We start from the raw sequence: 7231 nt of genomic DNA, 5'->3' as shown, positions 1-7231 counted from the left end.
ATTTTAAATTTATAAAAAAATTAGAAAAAACTGATGAAGGGACTAATTTGGTGCACGACATTCAATTTTAGGGACTAAAATGAGTCATTTGATACAAAGTAAGGAACAATTTGGTGCACATGTAACGATGACATAGTGGATGACACGTGGACAAATAGCATTGTGACACGTGGCATACTGACAAACGAGATTTTTGCCAGTAAAGAATATCATAAAAACAGTCGCGTTGTAGATATAGTTTCTAAACCAACAAAAATCCCTTTCGTGCAAACGTTTTGGTTGTCACAAGTAACAAACCCCTTAAAATTGATAACCGAGTATTTAACCTCGGGTCGTCTTCTCAAGGAATTGCAGGGAAGTATTGTAATACCCTAACTACCAAAGTTCACACTTCCGGCTGCGCGACTCTGATAGCTCGGACATTACGACGACACTTATACTACTTAATACTAAAATATGAGCCTGTTTGAAACTTTAAACCGCAATACCGCTCCCAAAAATACTTTCGTTCGATAACGTACATCCATAAATACCATACAACTTACAAAAACTCATAAAGGGTACATACATATATACACTTATATACATAGATAATATTATAAGCATTATCCAATACAATTCCTATCCCTCTTACAGAATATATCAAGATAAAGGCGAGGGTACAATAAACCATAACTAAAACAATACAGAGCATCACAACAACAATTAAATAAGCTCTTCGTAACTTCTGCGCCCATATCCTGAAAGGGGAAAAATGTAGGGGGTGAGAACATCATCCTCGAAAGGGTTCTCAGTAGAGGGTTTTTAGGAATTACTGTAATAGGATACATGAAGATAATCGCACCAGTGATTCATAACCGTCTTATGCCTCTTTTCAAAAACAACGGTTTACAATGAAAGTAAAGTCGGAAATCTTTTCAGAAAGAAGAACCGTTCAATTCTCAAAAACTCAAAAGCCTTTCAAAACGGTTTATCTAAGCGAAACCAAAATAGCCTTTCATATTTTATTCCAAACCAGAAACACAAGATCGAAATCAACCATCAGTTCATCTCATTCCAACCACGGCCCTAGGCCCAAACAATCCAACCAACAACCAATCACCACAATCCAACAGAGTCCCAGATGCAAACACAGATAGGAAGTTCAAGCACAAACAAACAGTTATTACAAGTAGAACAGTTAGCAATTAATCACATAGGCAAACCAAGTATAATATGCACACCCAACCAATGTCACACAAATGCATATGATGCATGCCTGTCCCTAGTGGCTGATGATATCATCTGTCGGTTATAGAGCCAACCCGACAAGTCCTGGTAGCTAACCATTGGACTGTCCCTCTGTCGTGCATCCCCAACTCGAGTTATACTCATCATAAACTTGATCATAATCATGATCTATATCCATCACCCTCACTGGTGAATATTTATCCATCACCATCACTGGTGAATATTTATGGGGGCGAGCTCATCCGGGCCTTTCACAGTGCCCGGCCACACTTACGACATAGGGTCAACAGAGTATCAAGTCTCGACCTGGAGCACGTGGTGGCTAGCCACTGCTACTACCCAGGGAAACTCGTATCTCAGATAGTGGAAGTGCAACATTCACATTTATCAATGATTCAGCATAAACATGCATTCAATCTCATCCATGGATCAACATCCATCTCAGCCATCCGGCTCACGGTTCAGTCCAGAACCAGCCAATATTCATATCATACACAGCCATTCCGGCTCACGGTTCAATCCAAAACCAACCAATATGTATAATCATACACAGCCATTCCGGCTCACAACAAAACAGCACTTCCACCATTCAACATCATTAAATTCATAAAGTCGGCATTTAAGCCATAAATCATTTCCTCAATTCATTTCACTTTGAAATCGAGTTTCAACTCTTTTCAGCCTTGGCTTTAAAGATCTCATTTCTCAAATCATTTTAGGCTCATAAGCCACTTTTACTCAAGGTAAATTTCCCTTTGAAAACAATGCCACTCTCGGCATCCTCTTTCCAAACTTCCATAACCATGGCAAGTTAAAGATTCTTTTTGGAGACACTCAAAATCATCCATTCAACAATGGGATTTTATAACAAAGTTTCTCGGCAGAGTCCCAAGTCTTTAGGGGAGAATAACATATCTCATTTCGCCAAAATCATTTAAAATCATTAAAACATTGGCTTTCTGATTTGAGTAAGAAAATAGGATCTAAGCCAAACCGAGTCACGTAACCTTTACTTCTTTCAAAACCATTTCCTTTACTTAAACAAAACCGGCTTCAATTCCATAATTAAATCTGAAGCGTTTCAAACTGATAAGAGAATCATTTTCGTTGTGTTAAACTAGAGTTCAAAAGATACTTTGAATCTTATTTAAAACGTCAAAATAATGAGGCTCATCAATCGAAATCCAATTCCTTTTAAAATCACGAAAACTCTCCCAAGGGACAATCTTTGTGTTTAATAGAGAAAAACATAAACCCGTTTTACCTTTTAAAACAGCCTCAAAGCAAAATTCTCTTTCAAATGACTTGTACCCAAAGACCTACTGTTCTTCTTGTAAAATAAGGATAAATCATGATTCTCTTTTCAATAATTCTTTCAAAGCATAACTTCATCGCTTTCTTAATTGCTCTAAGTAAAGGTAATAAAGAAGCCATAATTTCACAATCCTCAAAATAGATAGGAAAGGCATTAAACTCAAAATTCCCCAATTAACATCTCAAATAAGGACTCGGATTCTATAGAAATTTCGGCAGCACCTCCCCTAAAACTTGGACTTTTGCCACCCGGTTCGGGTCCCAACTAAACCGTTTCTCATTCTTTTTCAACAGCTCAAAACCAGAAATCAATTCAAAAGCAAGCTAAATCCAACAGTCACCTCAGTGGCATATCTCAAGGAAGCCATTTCAAAAATCAACTCAATATCAACCGATTTAACTCATTTCCAAAGCTTTAAAGAATCGGTTCAGCAATAAATCGTTTATCAAAACCAAATCAATTAAAGCAACACAGGCTGAATTTCAAGAGTATTCTATCTTCCACATCATCAAAATAATTGACTCAATTCAAACCAATCCTCAACGGATTAAACTCATTTCAAATCTTTAAAGAATCAACTTCAAACATTACATTTCACAAGCCACACAACAATTCGGCCAAACCAACATCCATAGTCATTCGAGTCAATCAAATAGTACATAAGGCAGATACAATCACCAAATACACAATATCTCACATCAGTACCCATATGTAATAATTCCAATAATAAACTATAGTTTTTGGAAAGCGCCCCTACCTCACAACATTGGAACCACAACCCAACTCGTTAACCAACTCCTTTTATCTCGACCCGAAATCACCGGCAATCAAAATCTCGGCTCTGCCCGCTCTCTCAAAAGCAGAAACAGCCCCAAACGGCACAAGCGAACCGGATTCTAGCTCCTAAAAGCATTAACATTACGATTACTTTATTACACAGAACAGAACACTAACGCAGAGCTCTCGAAACCGGAATACTTACTGAAACTAAGAAAGAACGGCCGAACCGAACAGCAACGACCTCTGAACCGGTTGGGCGGTAGCCCCAACAGCCACCTCAAGCGGCAGCGGCAACGAATTCCAATCACGACAACTGAAACCAACATGCAGTGACCATAATATTCTCGGAATTCAAAAGGACAGAGGCTAATGACAAGACCCTTACCAGAAGTGGCTTTTCCGGTGATGGCAGCGAGGTTTTCCGACGGCATGAGCTTACCGGCACACCCCATGAACGGATACAAAGCTCCCGACAGCTGCTGGGCGCAGCGGCAGGGACAGCTCCGCGGCAGTTCTTCTCCGGCGTGGCTCTCCTCCTCTGACTCTCTTCCTTTCTCCAGCAATGGTGGGTCTTCAGTGACGACACCAGCCACAACAGGGACGGCGACGGTGAGACCCCAACAGCGAGGAGATTCACGGCGGCGCTGTGCTCCCTCCAAGGTTGCGAGCTCGACGGTGGCAAGGCAGTGAGGACGATGGAGCTGGCAGCGACTCCTTCTCTGCGCGACGCTGACTCCGTGTCTCTTTCTCTTTCTCCCTTCGGTGTACAACAGTGGCGGCAAGGCGTGGAATGCGGCGGCACAACGCGACGGTGGCGGTGAGGCCCCGCGGCTCCGACGCGTCTCCTCTCCTTCTCCCTGCCGCACTCCGTTCCCTCTTTCTTTCTTTGCTTCGTTTGGCAGCTGTTGCTGCTATGTGTCGCGTGAATGAGGGGAGGAAGGAAAACAGGTAGGGTGCGGCGGCGTTGAGCTGGACGGCGGCGGCAATGAGGCCCCAGCCATCGTCGCCCCTCCTCTCTTCCCCACTCCTCCGATCTGCTACTGTTGCTGCGTGTGGGTTTGAGGGAAAAAAAGAAACATTTGTGTTGCTGCTGCTGGGTTGGGTGAGAAAGGAACCGGGTCACTGGGTTAGGGTTTTAGGATTAGGGTTTCATTTTCAAAAATTAGGGTTAGGGGCATTTTAGTAATTTCAGATGAAATTGGGAATAATGTAGTAATTGAAACCCAAATTAAATCCAACACTAATTGTATATAGAAAATACTATTTGCTCATCAATTTCACAAAATATTTTCAATAAAATGCCCAAATCTAAAAATTAGAAATAATATACTTAATTTCTTCATTTTCCAAAATAGCAGTAATAATATTTAAAATATTACTTATTTAATCTAAATCATATAAAATACTTATTATTTCATAACTATCAACCTTATACTTTAAATATAGAAAATAATCCAATAATTATAAAATTGGATAATAATCATAACTTATTTCAAGTTCAATAAATCAAAACTTGCCTTAATTATCCTTAATAAAATAATCTCTGAAATTAAGGTTATAAATAACTATATGATTTGAGACTTGATCATAATAAGACTTTTCAAAGATTCTGGGCCTTACAAGTATGTTCTTATTATTGGTTATGGAGATTGTAAAATTGGGGTTTCAAGAATGAGAAACGAGTAATTTAATGACAAGTAAATTAAATGGCAATTGAAAATAGATAAATACTGTAAAGCAAACTCTTGGTAAGGTATGAGAAATTAGAGGTCCTATCCTAGCTATCCTTATCAATGATGATGATGGTTGAATCCTAATTCCACTTTGTTAACCTTTACTAAGATAAAGGAAGGTCAATGGCTTAATTGGTTTGATCTTCGAATCCTATTTATTTCCTAAGAAAAGATTGGGATTATGGAAGTTCAATTCAATTAACATAGATAACAATTATCAATTATGCTGTTGAATTGGATAACTCCTGAGTTACTGATTTCTTAACCAAGACCAAAAGGAGAAAAATAAATCTACTTGGAATAAAAATGTCTTCAGAGTAAAAGTAACAATAGCATGAATAAGAGTAATCAATATTAAACTGAAATACCTCAAATAACATCAATAAAAGAGTAACCTGTAACATGAAAGGATTCATAAAGTAGCTTACAAAAGTAAATAAAAGGAATATTGAACCTGATCAAAAGAGATAATCCTGAAAGTGAATAAAAATCCTAAATCTAAATCCTAATCCTAAAGAGAGAGAGAGAATCTCTCTCTAAACTAAATCTAATTCATGGAAAGTAAAATTTGGCGAGCTCTCCCTGAATGGATGCATTCCCTTACTTCATAACCTTTGATCTATGCCTTCTGGACTTGGATTTGGGCCAAAAAGGGCTTCAGAAATCGCTGGGAGCGTTTTCTACAATTTCTGGTGCGTGGCCTCTGTCACGCGTCCGCGTGGGTCACGCGGTCGCGTCGTTCGGAGCTTTTCCTTGCCACGCGGTCGCGTCAGTCATGTGACCGCGTCATATTCGTTCTGCTTAAGGCGCGCGGTCGCGTTAGTCATGCGGCCGCGTCGCTGTTGATTTGCGCTTGGCACGCGATCGCGTCGTCCATGCGATCGCGTGGATGGCAGTTTCTTCAAGGACTTCGTTTTGTGCTTTCCTTCCATTTTTGTATGTTTTCTTTCCATCCTTTGAGTCATTCCTGCCTTAGAAGATCTGAAACTACTCAACACCCTAATCACGGCATCGAATGGAAATAAAGGTAATTAAAATAACTAATTTTAAAGCATAGGAAACATGTTTTTCACATACATCACATAATAAGAAAGGAGAAGTAAAACCATGCAATTAATATGAATAAGTGGGTGAAGGATTGAATAAATCACTCAAATTAAGCACAAAATATATCATAAAATATGGGTTTATCAACCTCCCTACACTTAAACAATAGCATGTCCTCATGCTAAATCCAAGGTAATAAGTAAGGTTAAAGTGATGGAATGTCATGCAATGCAATCTAATCTAAATGCAACTACCTAAATACAACATGCGATTCTACTTTATTCACTCATATATAAAGCTTATAGGTAGTTAAATTAATTCACATTCTCAAGGAGTCATATATGTATATATAGCCAAGCCTTAGATAATCAATAAGCACTTTTACAATTGAGATGGGAGAAAAAGCATTTTGTGAACTTGCAAGACAATTAGATAATTCAAACAGAGATAAATGTTAATGAGCTATTGAACCCTCACTGGATTTGTGTTTACTCTCTAGTCACTCAGTGTTTATTGGGTTAATCACTCTATTCCTCTTTTTATTCTTCCTTTCTATAACTTTGTTCTTCATCTAACCAATCAACAATTATAGAATACAGTCATACCAAAAATCATGAGGTCTTTAATTAAGGTTGTAATGGGGCCAAGGTAAAGGTAAGGATACATGTATAAGGCTAAGTGAGCTAATAAGTGAATCCTTAATTAGACTAAGATCTCACCTAACATACATACTTAGTAAAACAAAACTTTTTTTACCTATTTTCCCATATTTTTCTTACTTTTTGATGTTACATGCTCATGTTTCAACCTTTGTTCTTATTCCATATGCATTGCTTTTATTTTTGCATTTGGGGAATTCTTTTGTATCCCCTTTATTAAATACTGAAATTTTTATGTTTATATATATATATATGTATAAATATATATATTTTAATGCACATGGTAATTTAATCACTTTGATTTCTCATGAGCATGCTACCCAAAAATTTCTTAGTTTGAGTTATTTTATTCTTTTCAACTCTTCTACCTTTTGTTTTTATCATCCATGTTCCCAATAGGTTTCCCACATTTTAAACTATTCATAATTTTCTATCTTAAGCTAACCAAGGATTCAACTTGGGATTTT

General features: G+C 38.1%; 1 long non-coding RNA gene across 1 annotated transcript; it reads right to left on the bottom strand.

The window, feature by feature from the left end:
* Window positions 1-545: 545 nt before the first annotated feature.
* On the bottom strand, window positions 546-3627 carry LOC112777269 (uncharacterized). Its single transcript, XR_003190361.2, has 3 exons — window positions 3528-3627; window positions 3303-3448; window positions 546-740 (listed from the first exon to the last, which is right to left on the bottom strand). It is a non-coding gene; the product is annotated as an uncharacterized lncRNA (long non-coding RNA).
* Window positions 3628-7231: the final 3604 nt, after the last annotated feature.

This window comes from Arachis hypogaea, chromosome 19, assembly GCF_003086295.3.
Source record: "Arachis hypogaea cultivar Tifrunner chromosome 19, arahy.Tifrunner.gnm2.J5K5, whole genome shotgun sequence".
Classification (NCBI taxonomy): Eukaryota; Viridiplantae; Streptophyta; class Magnoliopsida; order Fabales; family Fabaceae; genus Arachis; species Arachis hypogaea.
Note: the sequence above shows the minus strand (reverse complement) of the source record. Positions and strands in the feature narration are given on the sequence as shown.